Genomic DNA, 17848 nt, shown 5'->3' on the forward strand with positions numbered 1-17848 from the left:
GAAGATTATGATATACATAATAAAAAAAACAACAATGATTTTTATTTCCTTCATAATAATGGCACAATTAGACAAAAAAACTATTGATTTCACCTTCGATGCCTTACAGGTATAAAGAATCGCTGTGAATAAGCAAAGAATAAGCGAATAAATGCCAATAAACTTCCATTGTCTTAGTAAAAAAACGTTCACCCTAGAAAACTATATCTACCTCTCGTTAGGATTGCAAATCAAGAAAAGCAAGTGCAAACAGGCGTTGCATTTTTTAATCACGCATATACTTATAAGAAGATTATGATACACATAATAAAAAAACAACAATGATTTTTATTTGTTAAAATAAAGGCATAATTATGCAAAAAAACTATTGGTTTATCTTCGATGCCTATCAGGTATAAAGAATCTCTGTAAATAAGCTAAGAAACGCAAATAAACTTGCATTGTTTTAGTTAAAAAAGTGCACCCTAGAAAACTCTACCTCTCCTTAGGATTGCAAATCAAGAACAGCAAGTGCAAACAGGCATTGCATTTTTTAATCAAGCATATACTATTAAACAATAATAATATTCTTTTAGTGTAATATAAGGACTAATGTGCATATTATGACGTAAGGTATTACGAAAACAAAGGCTTTTGAATGTTATTGCTATTCAACGATAGATGGCGGTGATGATACCAAAGAGTATGACTACAGTTAAATACTCACCCTCGACATAGATGTCGCTACACATCTTACTTGCCTTTACCTTGTTTCCCGCCAAGAAATCTTCATAACAAGGGCGGCGTGTTTAAATTAAACAATCAAACGACATCAAAACCGCGTACCAGCCGGGCGTGAGTGAACTAATCCGAAACAAAATCGAAATATTATTACAAAACTAACTTTACAACTTTTATAGTGCAAAAGTGACATCCATAAAGTTATAAATTATTAATTTTTAACACCAAAGAGTTCATCTACCGGGTGAGTATTTTTTTTTATTACATAGCAATATTAAATAATTTAAATCTTATTTATTTTATAAAATTATAACTAATTAATTCAAATAAAATTAAAAAAAAAATTATATACAATTTAAGTCGATGTTCATAGGCCATTTTTTTAAGTAAGCTTTTTATTGAGTACTATAACTTAGGTATTAGGTTTGTAGTACCTACAATTTATAGATTATTTATTAAAAAAGATTGTGTTTGTAACTTAAAGAACAGATTTTATTAAAGTTTGCTGAGATAGTTGCAATAAGGTCATAGAGATTTGCTAAAACAATTGATAATGATCGATAAGATAAGATAATAGGTAACTCCTACCACAATATGTAACCACGAAGTGTAGCGGCTTTCACAATCTAGCACAAAGGGCTTAGCCGACTATTATTTTCGTCTATTAATATTTTCGTATTAAACATCAGCTAGCACAAAATCGTTAATTATGTGTTTTCATTTATATTTTAATGTTGATAAATTTTCTTTCAACCTCGAAACGGGTTTTAATAACCATAAAAAAAAATCCAATATCGTATATATAATAATCAATACATATGTATCCACCTTAAATATAAGATCGAGGGTTCCTTTCTTTGAAATAAATCGTAGGAATATCGTAATAAAGTGTGATTTAAGGCCAATTTTGCTATAAAAAAGAAAAATATTTCTATTTTTTTATCTACAAGGTTACTTATTTCTCTAAAGAAAATTGAATGGTTTAGAGATTATTATCTATGTTTCTATAGAATATAGAGTGAAAAACCAGACCAAATTTTAGACCTGCCAACTGAGTTTAGTTAAAAGATGTACAACAGAATTGCCTTATTTTAGTTATTTTCACAGCATTATGTCCTATGGCATTTTATTATGGTTTAATGCTGCTGATATAGATTCTATTTTCGTCCTGCAGAAAAGGGCTGTTCGTGCGATATATAAAACGTGCCCAAGAGAGTCATTAAGGATCATCATTCATACCTATATGAAAATTTAATTTATGTCTATAAAAATATATCAAAATTTAAAAAGAAAATGCACTGTAACAATATAAATAGTAGAAGCAAAAATAAACTCGTTGTGCAGTTTACTAGGCTAAACAAAATTGCAAGTTCATTCAAGGGCAATTGTATATTATTTTATAACAAATTACCAAATGAAATCTTTGAGATTTCTCTCAATAAGTTCAGAGTTTATGTGAAACGTAAGCTTACAGAAAAATCCTATTATAATATTAAGGATTATTTAAACGATACAAAAGCTTGGGTGTGAAATGCTCTAGCTTCATAGCTTAATATTAATTTACTGGAAGATGGTGATAACAAAAAATAAATTTACCCGGCTAAGTTTGTTGTGGGCTCTTCTTAGACCAGGGCGCGTTTGGAACCCTCGTAGCTTTAGATTTAAGTTGGCGAACGAAGTTATCACCATCCCGTTACAATTATGTAAAGAAATATGTATGAACGCTTCATAAGTGCCTGTGATAGGCCTACATGAATAAAGAAATTTTGAATTTGAATTTTGAATTTGACAACATTTAAGTGAACGATTCCAAATTCCAAGTCGATATAGTAAATTACCTAGTTATCGAAATAAGTTGTTACGTACAGACAGATAAGTACCATCTTTTCATTGCCATATATTTTATATTAATGCGCTCTAAAAACCATTTTCCCTATAATATTTTCCTGAACCGAGATCTTTACCGTATTTGTATACCCACTACGTAACATTGAGACGTGAAAATTACAAATACATATACAGAAAATTAAATATAAGGCACATGGACGGTTTAAATAATTCACATATGAGTGATAAACACGAATGTCCCAAACCAACTCGCTAATAAGACGGGCAACGTTACCGGAAATTATTTTATGCCTATATGTAGTTTCCAAAAAACTTTAATAAGAACTTTTTGCTTAAAGTCCTTATGTTATATTGTGTTCATTAATTAATTTCAAGTTTACACAGCTCTAAGAACATGTAATTTAATCAATGTTCAACACAGCCAGTCGGGCTAATTTGTTAAACAGGTCAAAAAGTACTTCCTCCTTTTCTTTTGTCACCGAGATCATTTTGAAAGAGCTCTTCACTCAAACCTTTCGAATAAACAACGTTTCGTCATTACGTTTGTACTTTATTTTATCAAGCATTTTGAAGTAGGTATGAAAATATATTTAAATGCGGCGATTATTACTCTATTTCTTATATCTATGTCTTTTATCTATTTACATTTTGTCATAGATTTAGCTGGTGCCTGCGAATTCCTCCTGTTTTTATTGGTTTCATAGAATTTCCGAGGGTAAAAAGTTTAATTTGTCGCTCTCCAGGATGCATGCTATCACTCTATCGATTTCTTCCAAACCGGAGCAGGGGTTGAGCTAAACATAAATAACAAACCAACACACTGATAAGATTTTGGTATACAGAAATAATTTATTTTATAGCACTTCCAAAAAAAACGACGGACTTAATGTTAAAGCATTTCTACCAGACAACCTTCGGACGTGCGAGAAAAGTTTATTAGGTATCTGGTTATTTAAAATATTCATGTGTTATATAAAGCGCACATCAAAATGTATACACATTTTGATGTATTTTCTACAAAAATGAGAAATCGGTAACGTCTTCGACGGGACTTCGTATACGAATTTTTACCTGAAAATTAAATAATTATTTTCTTTATTACATACTTATACTGATAAAATGATAACAGTTCAGCATGCGTGCGTGCCTAAGTGGTCGTCTCTCTGAAGTGTTAGCTATTCAGGTATAGGTACACATCCCTGTTTTCTATTTATTTCTTGTTTACTTTTGAAGCAGTTTCTCCTATATCTAAATTAGTCAGTCATTGATAAGTAAAATATGGAATTGCCACAACTCCTAATTCGGTTCACGTTATACCTTGACAGTAGCTATTGGAACATAACTATAGCAATACCTTAAAGAGGTCCGGATCTGTGACCATCATCATCATCATTTCAATGAATTCCAAACTGGGATTCCCAAATTACGATAGCTTTATTGCTTTATTGATCTCTTTAAAACTACATATAGGGTACATTATAACAATCACAATTTTTACTAAGTAGCTTAACAAAAAATGTTTCAATGTAATAGTGTTCAGTGATTACGTTTTTTTTTCCATTACAAGTTAGACCTTGACTGCAATCTCACCTAAGTGATGATACATTCTAAGATGGTAGTGGGCTAACCTGTTAGGGAGTATAGTAGTCATACCCCTAATCGGTTTCTACGCGACATCTCACCGGAACACTAAATCGCTTAGCGACACTGCTTTATCAGTAGGGTGGTTACCAGCCACGGTCAAATCCAGGTTCCACCAGACTAGACCAGAGAAAATTGAGAAATAATTAATTCCTAAATTGCACCTGCTGGGAATCTAACCCGGGATCTCATTCTTAAATTCACAGCGCCGCACTAGGGAGGTCGTAAAAGTTAGCTAGGGAGGTCTTGTGCTGCTCCTAACCAGCGACTCTATTGTGTCCCAACTAGTGGGGATCCACCATCTTTCGGTGTGGCCAAGCGTCAATCGGTCCACCGATCTATATGCCCCGCGCATTTCCACTTTAACTTTACAGTTTCCTTAATGATGTCAGTAACTCTATGGTTCTTCTACAGATGTCCTCATATCTGATCACCTAAGACATTCCGAGTATAGCTTTTTAAATCGCTCGCTCGGTGACTTAGGCCTTCTTTTCAGGCCCATAAATAGCGACTCAGACCTATGGCATCACCGAAAACTCATAATGTTAGTAGGGTTCGGAGACTTCGGGCACTGATGAATTTTCGGTATCTGATCATAGGCAATCTAAAATTAAGAATAACTTGGTTCAGGTTTCGTTTAGCTCCTAAACGTTCTTAGTAAATCCAAGCGGAAAGCATTCACTTGTTTAGGACCTGGATTAAGGTCAGATTTGCTCCGGATTCTATGTGCAGCATTTCGTAAAGGTATAAACTGGCTAAGATGAAGATCGAAACAAAGCTCTCTACCATCTCAAGCTTTAAGAGAATTCAACAGAATTTCGCACACCATGCAAGGAAAGATGGACATAATCTCGGCAAACTAGGTAATAGACAATGGCAAAGTGCAAGTAAGAATATTACGTGGTCACAGCAAAATAAGGGTCACTATTCAAATTTGCTTCGGGCCTGGCTAAATCCGGCAAAACCCTAGATCTAGGTCAGTTTGTGACGTAATCAACACCCTGAGAACTTAATTAGGAAGTATCCTCATTACCATTTTCGCAAATTTGTCTAGGCGGGTAACTTTACTGCGGAAATCTGCCAATTTATGTAAAAGGTACTGCTTAGGTCGTTAGAACATAATGTATGTTTTGCAAAACAATGATGTTCTTCGACTTAGGACCCCATTACATGAAATCTTTGAGCGACCATGAATACCGAATGTAACTTCACTGCCGCCGGAACGAATCGCCTCACGCGCATAGTTAGCGCACTGATTCTTCATCTATTATTAAGAAGAAGGCAAGATGATACAAATTAGACATGTTGTGTACAACAAACATTAACTACGGTTAGTATTATTAACACAAGTTTAAATAATATTTTCTGCTTACTAGATTTACCGCTAAACAGATCTTACCTAATGAATGAGGTTGGTAAAAATAAATCTGAATGTGTAATTATGAATAATACTTAGTCGGTCAATTACAATCAAATTCTTTATTACTCCCTAAAACACAAAACATAATTCATAAGCAACTTAATCAACCTTTGGTCAAAATTGTTCTCAACGGCATTTCATATAGTAATAACCTATATATTTAGATAAATAAGTAACGGCGCATTAAGTAAAAAAAAGCGGTAAAAAAAAATAAGCAAAATACGCAAAAGATTTCCACCTACTTTTTATAAAATATAAATAAAAAATAATAGGTATTACTTGAGTTCATAGATGTAATTACCTATCTCTTGTTCTAAAAATACTGTAGGACATAAGTATTTAAATACTAGGCAATAAAGGTACGCCTATTATTATCATTAAATACTTTTTCCTTGAAAATAAAATACTTAATACCTTTATGCCTGCCATGTACCTATACCTATCACAGTTCCTAACCATGTAGCTGGACATATAAAAATATTTGTTTAACGTTATGGACAATGTACTGTACACAGTATAATATGTACATATCTATGTAGTTATACACACACGACATGTAAAATATCAATCAAACTTAAACACCTTTATAATATGTGACGGTACGCTAATTCCTTTATGATGCTAGCCTATCTTTACAATAAAGCGTAAACTTTTTGCTATTAGATAATAATTTTTAGAATCACATTTTATTATTATGATCATAAACTAATAAAATGACTCAAAACCTACATGACATATTTTATGAAGCACTTGAATTATTAAATACTTTAAAATTTTTAGTTTAGCATGCTTACTCATATACACTAGCTGACCCGTGCAACTTCGTCTGCAGCAAATCGGTTATTACCGGAAAACACGAATAAAATGACATTTTCTTAAAAGGAATCCTAGCTAAATCGATTTATCGCCCCCGTAACCCGAATAGTTGGAGCCGATTCCGAGATTCCAATTATATAATTATATACAAGAATTGCTCGTTTCAAGATATAAGTTTAGATTAAACGGAAAGGCAATGGCATAGAGCTACTAGCATTAGTGTGAACTCTGCACGTGCATAAAAACATGGCATAGATTTTTATAACTCATTAGAGAAGGATTTTTTTTTCGTTTGATAGCACCTACCTACTTACTTTCGTAGGTACTTCATATCAACAACGACTGTAATGAAAGCATTGGAATGTGATACTTATGTTACAATAATCCACAAACCAAAAATTTACAACTATAAGCATAAAGCAAGGAATATTAGATACATTTTAACCATAATCATTGTAACTATACCTACAAGTCTAAACAAACTCATCATCTCTTAGAATAAGAAGGTCTCTTCCTTCAACGCTGGGCAAATGCGGATTGGATTATAACGCACACCTACTAAGTCCACTGTGGTTTTTAAGACTACACGCATTTGAGAACATTATAGAGAACAAGCAGGCATTCAGGTTTCCTCACGAGGTTTTACTTCGCCGCAATTAAAGCAAGTGATAATTAACGAATATCGAACTCTGTCTTGATTGAAAATTGAAGTCCTAACCCCTAAGCCATGCCAATTCAACACTACTTAGTAGATTATAAATTTGATTATAAGTGTGTAAATTCTTTTATTTTTCTTTAATTATCTTATTTTATATGCTTATAATTAACAATTTCGTATGGTACAATTTTGGAAAATGTACAGCCCTGCTTCAACGATTTGATACATCGGCCAGGCTGTTCTTCCTATACAGATAGATAAACTACAACTTTTATAGTTTTAGTTTCGTAAGGTACATTTTCAAAATAATAAGAAGCTTATAAAATAAGATAATGTTAAGAAAACTAAATTAAAAAAAAGGCCATAACAGCTTCAAACAAACTTATATAAATATAATAATTGACCTTTTTTGTCTACTACAAATTAAAAATAGCAGTGCTAAGTTAATAAATTACTTATAATAAATTAAGGCATTAGTCCACGGCAGAGCGGCGCCCTGAGCCGTGATAGGGAAATGCGGGTCGGATTTCCGCTGATACGAGTATATTACCACCATTAGTACCGCACCTCACCCCTGCCACCTTGAACCTTTCTGCATGCGCTAGAAAATGGCGATGGGAAAAAATGCGCTGTATTTGTAACTAAATGGAGTTTAATACCCAATTACATGAGTTACGGTGGCAATCGATTCTTATAACGTTTTCAAATTACTAGTTAATAGTACGTTACAGCTGAATGTGTGGACGCTTTCTTTGTACCTATTAAAATACGTGATACCGCCAAATGCAAAATAACCTTAACTTTTATTATAAGTACAATTCCATAGTATTTAGGATGCTGTCTTAAAATATCAAGCGCGGTAACCTATGGCAACCTACACATTGTGTATGTGTACATAGTCTTTATAACATGAAACACCTACCTCTCTTCTTGAGCTGTGTTTTACGCCTTTGGTTGCCTGTAAGAGATCGCTATGTAGCGCTATTGTATACTTTCTGTTAAATTTTTATTTTCAATTTTTCTATATGTTTATGCGGTGTACAATAAAAGTGTATTAATTTTTCATGAAACGATGCTAAATTATTATTTTTCTAAAATAATAATGATCTGAATATTTTCAGTTTATAAATAAAACTTAAAAATATTCCTATACGTATATTTAATTGGTCGTTCACTCTCAACGAAACACGGTTATACGCGTGTGACGTCATCTGTGTGTAAACAAAATCAAAGCAAGCATTACTGTCAGCGATTTTTTAACGATAACTTTCCTTTTATCTCAATAAAACTGTAGAAATCGATTTAAAGTTGATAGTAGTTAGTATTAAAAACTATGAATGATCCTTACGAAATTCCTGCGTCCGTTCTTGCCAAAGTTCAACCACAGAATTAAGAACAGACAGAAACCGAGTACACGACTAATAGTGAAGCATCAAACACCACTGCACTTTAGTAGTGTTTCTCGAACAGATGGTTAGTCACTTTATGAATTAGCAGTTGGCAGTAATTATTTTGCCTCTCATGTTGACCATAACATTGAGAAAATTAATAGTTTGTAAGCTAGCAACATTCCGAGGTTGGAAGTGAGACGTGCTCGCGGCGTTTTCTCTGGGTTTGGACACAATGCACTGCATGCAATAATGGCTAAATGAGTATTCTGTATGTTCCTAACTCTGTGAGTTCAACAATATATTTCTTATTTCGTGGAATATGGATGGTGGAATTGCCACTTCCGATCACTCAGTGTTTGACGGCCGATTGGCGCAGTGGGCAGTAAACCTGCTTTCTGAGTCCAAGGCTGTGGGTTCGATTCCCACAACTGGAAAATGTTTCTGTGAAGAACATGAATGTTTTTCAGTGTGTGGATGTTTATCTGTATTTTTTAAGTACCTATTTATGTATATTATTCTTAAAATTATTCATCAGTCATCTAAGTACCCATAACACAAGCTACGCTTACTTTGGGGCTATATGACGATGTGTGTATTGTCGTAGTATATTTATTTTATTTATTAGTAGTAAATTTATCTTGTTAAATTTAAGAGCTAAGCGCTTCTCTATTCATGGCCCTCTCTTTTATCTCTTTATAAGTTCCAACCCCAACCTTTCGTTTTATTTGTCCCACAAAAGCCAGTCTCGGACGTCCTCGTCCCCCCTGAGATAAAAAAAATGAAAGTAGATGGAAATTACTTCTCCCTCAATTATATTATATAACAATTGCATTTACAGGTGTGACATGATATTAATCTCAAACTCAATCGGCCCCGCTACAAATAATAAACATATGGTTGCATATTGCTTCATAAAATGACTAAGACCGCAACCTACCTATAACGAAGATCATAGCAAATTGCCGTAGTTGCGTGGCGTTACACGGAAACCTATGGTGTGTTATTATAAAATTATCCTATGCGACTTCCTACTGCATCATATTATATTCCTACTATACAATTATTACCCACCTCCGAACAGAGTTAGTGAGTCAGGTTTTGTAACCATTTAACAAAAATAATATAACGGATCCAAAAATAATCAGTAAGGCCTTTTCTAGGGCCTTGGCCTAAGATGTTTGGTGATACTTAAGAAAACGAATGATTTCTCCTCGTATTAGTAGCAATAGAGAGCTTTTTGTGTTGTCCGGGGAAGTACGGCCGCCATTTTTATTAGATGTACTGAACCATCATGGGTGCATACAATTTTTATACTAATTCCAGGCAAGCCAGCCAGCTCACTGATTAAAAAAAAAAAACATATGTACTTGGAAAGAATAATTTCGTCATTTTAGATCACATCATAGTAGTATACTACTCGTAGCATAATTCCATGGCCTTTAGATTACTTTGTTCGAGGAATTAATTTTATTTAAAACTGATGACTAAATTAAAATTATAGGGTATTTATTAAAATATTTATTGTAGTCAGATATACATTATTTTATATACAAATAGGTTCGATTCAATAGCGTCTTTCACGGTTTTTCTGTCGATTTTCCGCTGCACAATTTCTCGCTTATCTTTTTCACAGTTGAAAATATTGTGGAAAACCAATGTCTATAAACAGAGTAACACTTCGCAGAGCCTGCAAGAATCACGTCATACAAGTTGCCGCAGTTGTATCCATCACTTACATATGAGGACAGTCGCATAGAAATCGTTTGCATCCTGGAGACGGCCGGGACATAGGTTGAAAATATCCTAGGTCGTTCCGAACAGACCAGGTAAATCGATCTCACTTAAAAACAGGTATAATGCCTGTCAAGCGCATGCGTCACGTGGACTTCAGTAAAGCTCGTTGAAATCTAATACTTAACCACAATTAAGTGATCAATATCACGGGTTTTTGCCTTAGTCAGCCACGGATGTCGGTACATTCTATAGCCTCATTATATTTTAAGAAATAGAAAAAAACCTCACGGCCTCCACTTTTGTGGGGAAAAAAATTCGTGCTTTCAAAGAAATATGCATAATGAATTAAGGAACTATGTTAATGTATTCAAGCAATTTCTGCGGTGCGATGCAAAGCTTTTTTTTTGTATTAATTAAAAACATGCCCTTACGTTTTCATTGGAAAATGCTCGTGCATACCTATTAACAGCGTATTAGAATATTTATAATATTTGAATACTAGTATTCCACAACTTTTTCCTTAAATCAATGCTTTAAGAAATAATTGTAATAAAAATACGCAGTGACAACTACATTCATTCATATGCACACACATACACGTGAAATGAGATTTTAAGCCTTTACAATAAGGACTATCAAAGTAAAATGATAGGTAGGTAATTAACCAGGAACCGTATCTTGTTAATTTATTCTTCTTTTTATTTTCTTTTGAAGGTTTATGCGTGCACAAAACACAAATATGTCATATCACAATTTTCACACACACATAATTTGTATAGGTTTTGTATGACTACATTCGATTACGCCTAGTGAAGATTTATTATCTTGTTAGATAGGGCATATAATTTCAATAGCATTTAACATAAAGCCAATGTTACAGGTAACCTAGACACAGGAAAAGGAACCAGTTCTCACTGTATCTAACTTACTGCAAAAAACAGTCGTGTAACACTAACGCTTGAATCATGAATCCATTTAATACGCAATTACTGTGAATGCATATTCCGAATGTTTCATTTAAATTAACTTCTAATCGTAGTAGGTACTTGCCATACATATTTAAACCTTATTAAATACCTTATGACAAATTCAATCTTTTTGCCTAATTATTCAATTTGCTAATTGTTTAATGGGTCTTACAAAAATACCAAATTAATTTAATACAATGAGAGGAAAAAGGATCTCTATCCACCTCGAACGCGATTTTTTTAATAGTAATAATTGAGAAACCGAGCTGATGACCCATCGAAACCATCGCATCAAACCAAAGCTACAATTTGCAGGGCATGCAAGTAACATGCCCTACAAAATGCCGTGCTGTGTCCAGGGGCAGTTTTAAAATAATTCCTACTCACCAAGATTTAAGTCCTAAAACCTAATTAATGTAAATGATCAAATCAAAAACTAAAACGTCATCTTTCTGAGACTGATAAACTAACTCGATTGCTACCTTCAAATCAGAGAGTAGGTAGTTTTAAACATAGTCATTTTTTGCGGTAGGTAGGCGACATGAGTTATTCACGAAGTTATTATAGGGTCAGTAATTTGTTAGTTGATTTTTTGTGAAGCTTCTCGAAATCTGTCTATGCGAAAATAACACTAATGAAATTTACAAGCTACTCTATTATTAATTATACCAAGATGATTCGCGAACAAAAAGGTATTGGCACGAACTTGAAAAAAGTTCGTTTCGTCCTTCCAAAGCTTTGCAATTCTTGCGAAGCTCCACAGCAAACAAGTAAATTTTGTTTATGTTATCATTATATAAGTTACAAACGAGGCAGTTGCATCAAATCACAGAGAAGCATTTTAATTCAATTTATTTGCATGTTAAGATATTTAAAAATATATTATGGTAATAAAACTACTTAACAATAATTTATGCCGAACGGAAATGTAGTTCTAGCATTCTTGATACAAATCCTTCATAGTATAATATGTTGATGACCTATGATTATTCTTAGCATAGGATTTCCCTACCTAGTCAGATAAAGCTTTGAATCACTCAGTTTTTAATTCCTACAATGACTATGGGAACTTAGGGTGACGTCAGTGATAACAATGTATTATTTTATTAAACTATTGTTTTACACATTTGTATTGTTTGCAAACACTGCGTATGCGGGTAACAAGCAATATGTATGGTCGCGACCTAGATGTCTTATTTAGGGTCATAAGTCCCGTGACGTGACTGTGCTTCAACCGGCAACTAAAAGCTGCTGAAGCGATGACGCGTCTTAGCGAAATTTTAGAATTTATATTTCACATAGCTGTTGCCCGCATTTGCGTTTATAACCTTTTTTTACAAATCTCGTGGGATCTGTTGACGTTTGTTGTACTGGGATAAGAGTAACCTACCTCTGACTGCTGACCTTTCAACTAACTCTATGCCAAAAATAAAGTTGATTGCTTGCTTAGTTTAGACGTAAAGGAAGGGCAAACAAACACACACTTTCCATTACAATATTTGGAGAGATTAAAAATTCTTCTGACCTTCTGGCATCATCATGTCGTAGGTCCAACAAGGGGGAGGTTCTGTTAAAGCTACTTTACCCAGTGCGGTTACCCTTGCGCGAAATGCGCGACACAAAATTAAACTATGCTATGACTTGTTAACCTTTTTATTTTGCTGCAAGTAAAGCTAATTGTGCTATTGACGTGTTAAAAATACAGCCTATACTGAAAGGAGTTTTTTTACTTTTTATTAGTTTGCAATCATGGCAAAACGATCAGCGAAACTAGGTCAGTGAGCGGTATGATAACTAACACACTAGAATACAATTTGCTTACGTAGGCCTATCTTGTCATAAAGTAAATCCGACGGCGTGTACGACTACTGGAATAATAATGTTAAAAAGTATCTTATCAGTATGTGCACAACAAACACTCTGATAGTTAGGAATGTCATGATAGCCCGCGTATAATGCAATTATTTGCCTTCATTAGTTACACATCTGGAGATAAAGTAAAGATACAAACCTCTTAAAGACTATCTTATAATCTTTAGGAATCAGGGTGTATATTATAACAAGGTCAGGGCATTTTGAACTTCCATAGGTCACCAAATCCGTGAACCCTCTCATGGACTTAGAGTGTTTTTCTAATGTCACAATAGGTCAGGTTAACGATATTAGTGTTTTTAGTTTTGATTCTGTATTTTGAAAGTTTGCTGCAAATGTAATGTTCAATTATTTGCCTTTATTACACATCCGTAGATGTTGCAGTAATGCAGAATGACGCAATGATGCAGTAATGATGCGAAACTTGTAAAGACTATTTTAAAACCTCTTAAAAATATATAAAAGTGCTTTTTTGAATCCCAGGACACCAGAACCGTGTGTTCTATCATGAACATAGAGTGGTTTATAACTGTAACTAAAGTCCTAACTAACCTTTTTGGGGTCCTTGTTAGATTACAGAATCTTATAAAGCTATACCTTATCATATTGCTCGATGATACTTATCAATAAATCTTCCTCGTTAAGAAATATATAATTACTGTCAACTTCAAAACACAACAATCGTACCAGCATGTATTACCAATTTATATAGCGCTTGAACCAATTACATAATAATGATTCAGTTTTTACACGCCTACTAGATAGGACTATAATTGGAAGGTACCTACCTGTGGAACGTGACACGTAAAAAGGGCGCTGACAATCTTATATACGCAGCGGCTAGCCAGCGATCCTTCATACTTACATACTTGCATGATCGATTTTTTATAAAATTTAATAAATTAGTTTTGTGATCTTATTAGTTATCAAGTTTGTACCGGAAGACACGTTGTTTCAAACTTAAATGGAGGTTATTGTTTCGTAATGAAATTTATATATAACAAATGAATAATTTTTCATTTTAATTTTTTCATACAAGGATTATGCTCATACTCAAGCCTCCTCTTTTAGGAGCAGTTTTATTAGCTGCCCAATACCAATACTCTTGCTCAAACTCTTACTATTTAAGTAAGAGTTTAACAGGACACGTTCCTCACCGCGGAAGCACTCGGTGGACAAGGGACGCTATTGTTACGTCTTTACTTTGTAAATACATATTATTTCCTACGATGCAATATATGAAACAATAGATTATTAGCACGCATTCATTTTCATATTAACATAGATTTATTATGTTACTGGTTCAAAACATCCAATGCGTAGTAAGACAGTCAGCTCTTTTTTTACGTGACTCGTGCAATACAACTCTCTGAAAAAAGCCCATTAAAGGTACAATAGCCCTGCTCTTTCTAACCTCCATTAACAGAGCAGGAGATAAAAAAAGTTTTTTTTTTCATAAAATCACCTCGTCATGCGGACCTGCGGAGCGTAACACCATCGTTCCTTCTCATTTCTCGGTATACAATTACGTTTCACGTCAAACCACGGGCCCGTGATGTGAGGCTAATACCCACTCGGTCCTCTATTACAGCCAAAAAATGGAGATAATTACACAGTGTCCGAACTCCGAGTGCGTTGGATTTTTTCCCCGAGGCAACATTCCGTTTTGTAGTTCATTGTTCCGAGCAGTCCCAACTCCCACCAGATTGTATCATAACACTTATTTAGTAATCGGCCATTATATATTTTTTAATAATAAACAATTATAAACACGCAAATGCACTTCTATAAATCGATGACCATGAATTCTCTGACGCAGTGATTTGACTTTAAAGTGGTAAGTCCCGGGATTGCTTCGCGGCAGAATTATTTTACATTGGCTCTGGTCTGATCTGGCTCTACTGCCAAGCGCTTAAGATTACCCCTACAATGTAAAATAAGAATAGAGTGGGTCAACTTCATAGGGTATGCATAGGGTATGCAGTTTATATAAAATGAAGAAAATCGCCAGTACGAGTTTTAAATACTTAAGGAAAGGCTTTTTATAACTCTTAGAATTCATATCCTTAAGTTTTTCACTTAAGTTTAACTCTTACTGGGGATTTTCTTCATTTTATATAGTCTGCATACCCTGTGCATACCCTCTATGCGCCGCTGGGTGCGGTGCGGAGGAGTGAGGTGCACTGCGGTAGTCTGGGCTTAACTGGGCTTTGCTTGCGTTCCGGTACTCTCGAATAGTGCCGTAGCAAGAAGTTACCTCACTATATAAATACTCATAACAAATATGATAATTCCGCGGATATAGGTTTCATCATTATCATTATCACTTGAACCGTGAGGTCCACTGCTGGACATAGGACTTTCGTAGGGAGTTCCACAAGCCTGGGCCGCTTGTTTCCAGCGCAGCGGCTCCTAACGTCTCGTTTAATGTCGTCTGTCCACCTCGTTGGGAGCCGACCCTCGCTGGTTTCACCGGTGTGGGTTCGCCATTCAATCAATCTGTCAAGAGAATGTACAATCTGGGTGATATAGCTGTTAAACGATTAAGTACCATATTTGGGCAGCAGCGTTCCCTGTTCTACTATTACCATCTACTACGATCAACCTGTCTGCCCAGCGTGGTGATTATGGGCGAATCCTCCTTTTTCTTCTCTTCCGTGAGGTCTTTAGTCCAGCCTAGGTTATAGGTTTTCGATGATGATTTGAAGACTCTTCTCATGTCAATTTTATGTTTTAGATATTTCCTCGATGTCAGCACCATTATGCAATTAAACAATCATTTTAACATACTTAAACCTTACTCTGCATTCAACGACTAATCTTTCTATTTTATCTTTCGGTGATCTCAATACTTTTCGATTGCTTGAAAATGTTGATAAAAGATGGTGTTCAAGAGCAACTATTTCTAGGAAACGCACAAAGAAAATTGATATTTAGCTATATAGCAATATGAATTATTTTAAGTGTTACAAGACCTAACCTTTGCCTAAGAACAAGGACATCAATGATGCATGTCGATCATTGTTCGCCATTTTTTGCTAAATTGAAACATTTGTATTTTATTTTAATTAAAACTTTGAATAACCTTACCACCTAACACGTAGGTAATTTCAAGTTTCAGATTTCAACTTATCTTAATTAAATTTAGACAGTTACATTACATACAACAGGTAGGGAGGTTGGTACTCATTAGTTTACTCTACCAGTTCTACCACTACCTGAAATTAAGTAGTATATGTACTTACGTCATATTTGGTTTTTTTTTGTTTGAATTACAGATATCTATAGATTTTTACAGCTTACCTACTCGGTGCGACATTAATGGTAATAAGAAATAGTTTCCCTATTTTTACATTTGTTGTGCTCCAAGCTCAAATTTCAAAATAGAATCCTTAAAAACATTATAAATGTGGTGTATTGTATGGTTTGTTTGTTTGTTCCTTTTTTCTTCCTTTGCGCCCTAACTGAGCAACAATGTACTTGATTTTTGAATAAGTAAAGTTTGAAGAAGGAGAGTAAAGAAAAAAGATTCCCACGGGATTTGTCAAAAAACGTAATAAACGGCAACAGCTTATTACTACTACACTTAAATACACTAAAATATTTACAGAATAAAATGTAGAAAACACTTGTGTTTTTCACGCGTGTTAACAGTAAACGTAAAATGAACTCAATTACTGTCAATAAAAAGCTTTTATTTGCAATAGGTATGATTTTTCCCAGATGTAGGATGTGCGTGTCTGAGGAAGGTTTGAAAGTATTTCGTGTCATGGCGTACCAGTTCCTAGTTCGACTCGTCGGAGACAAACGTTAATAAAGCAATTCCTAATGTCCTATTAATCATTTTGGTATTATTATAATGAGCCGTAAGAATCATAAGCCGTAGATTCGTATCTAAAACAGACCCTTTATTAAATCAAAAAACATTGAGGTACATTAAGGTAATTTCTTAGTTTACCATTCTTGTTGTTAGCATATTTTTGCATTCCGTTATTTCATAACGTATCGGTGTAACGAAAAAAGGAAACTTACGTAGGTTAACTTACTTAAAGAGGTACCTACCTAAATGAAAATAACTCCTGTCTGTAATTAAGTATGTAACCTACAAATAGTAAGTAACAGTAGGTAAGAAATGGTAATATGAAATATTGAAAAGAAACCGGCCTCAGGAGATGATGACGTCAACATTTCCTGAGGATGCTCCGGTTTCGGAGCGAAACGTGCGTAGAGGTTACATTGCCGAAGATCTGTTTGGTGTGGAGTATAATGATTGAAGAAATTTTAAATTACACCATACATATTCTCCTGCTTTTCACGGACTATAGCAAATTAAGTAAAATTTTCATAATATAATGGTAATATGAAAGGTTCGCTGTCTTTGACGGCACCGGTTACGTACCTATATGCTTTCTAGAAGTTTTTAATATAAATGTGTACATACCTACTAATGACGTATTTAGCTTTTATAATCAGTTTTTTTTAAGTGACTCTCTATGTGCTTAACTCAAAAGCACACACCCACGTAATTTTTGAGTAGTAGCAGTAATTTCTGTAGTAGTATCTCGTACAGAGCTCGTCCGAGGAAGTACTACCGCCATGCTTATTTCCGCAGACAGGCAACATTTCTGTGTTCCAATATGAAAGGCTAGGTTGCCAGTGTAATTACAGACACACGAGGCTTTACACGTACACCTCTGGACACAGGGCGACACTTTATAGGACGTTTTCCTTGTATGAAGTGTTCGTCTCTTCATTGGCAATGGTTTACCACTTGCTTATA

General features: G+C 34.4%; 1 protein-coding gene across 1 annotated transcript in view; it reads left to right on the forward strand.

Annotated features, from left to right (window-relative positions):
- The first annotated feature begins 782 nt into the window (after positions 1-782).
- Positions 783-17848, forward strand: part of LOC120623344 (aquaporin AQPAe.a) — a 62168-nt gene continuing 45102 nt past the window's right edge. Inside the window, exon 1 of the mRNA XM_039889315.1 lies at positions 783-964. The gene's annotated coding sequence lies outside the window, so the exon portion shown is untranslated. The remainder of the gene's footprint in view (positions 965-17848) is intronic.

Source organism: Pararge aegeria, chromosome 4, assembly GCF_905163445.1.
Source record: "Pararge aegeria chromosome 4, ilParAegt1.1, whole genome shotgun sequence".
In the NCBI taxonomy this organism is placed as follows: domain Eukaryota; kingdom Metazoa; phylum Arthropoda; class Insecta; order Lepidoptera; family Nymphalidae; genus Pararge; species Pararge aegeria.